This window comes from Volvox carteri (assembly GCF_000143455.1).
Source record: "Volvox carteri f. nagariensis unplaced genomic scaffold VOLCAscaffold_25, whole genome shotgun sequence".
In the NCBI taxonomy this organism is placed as follows: Eukaryota; Viridiplantae; Chlorophyta; class Chlorophyceae; order Chlamydomonadales; family Volvocaceae; genus Volvox; species Volvox carteri.
In genome coordinates, this window is record NW_003307568.1 from 8036 (window position 1) to 9125 (window position 1090).

The window sequence follows — 1090 nt, forward strand, 5'->3', positions numbered from 1 at the left end:
TGCCCCTCGGGGGTGGGACGAGGGGCAGGCATGGGCAGCTCACCACCAGCAAGGGTGTCAAGGAGTTCATCGCCAAGGAGGTCCAGTCCTTCGTCTGGGCTGTACTTTGCCAGCAAGGTGGCCAGCAAGGCATGCCGCCTGTCGCTTTCGTACAGGTGGTACTCACCATAGCTGCAGGCGTGGCAGTGGGACAAGGACGTGGGAGAGGCAAGTGCATGTCATGACAATGACGTATGGGCTAAAGAATGGCTGCATGCAAGTCTGTGGCAGCACTCACGCCTGCACATAGCGCTCCAAGTCTGCCATATCCTTGACCAGCTCGCGTAGTTGGCACTCCTCGAAGTATGTCTGCGACGCGTTCTGTGGCGACAGCAGGCATCTTTCATGGCGGAATGGCACTTGCTTGAGCAGCAGGTTGTAGAAAAAGGCCTCGGGGTTATAAGCGGGGTTCACATCAGTAAAACGGACCAAGCGCGGCTCCGCCATCCGAAACACACGCTGGCCATTGGTAGCAAGGCCGCAGAAAATGCCACCACGCGGGCACCCATCACCATCATACACTCGGTACTTGGTGAAGTAATCGTAGAAGGCCACATCTTCCAAGCATGCAGGACGGAGCATGTAAATGTCCACAGGTGGCATGCTGAGGTGCAGATGGCCATGTGTCCTGCCGATGGGGCCAGTCTGCAGCACGCGCCGTGTCCGGCTCGTGGGTGGTGACGAGTCAATGTACTGCACACCGACTGACATGGTCACCTGTCGGCACGTGCGGTGTGGCAGCACAGATGATGAGTACACCGGTGAGATGATGCTGCAGAACAGAAAGGCACATTGTGCATGCCTGGTACCTACTGTGTGAATGTTGGCCGCAGTCAGGTATGCCAGCGTGGGGCTGATGACTGTGGCTGCCAGGTATGCTGATGCGAGGCGCACGAAGTAGTCACGCCCTGCTGCACCCGTGCTGCTGTCCGCTGGCACGCCCAGTGCCACCCGTGACACAGCAGTGAGGTCGACATTCCCCATTGGCTCCGTCTGCAAGAAGCATGCAGACAGGGCGCCATCGAGCGCGTTCAGGGGGATCCTCTAGAGT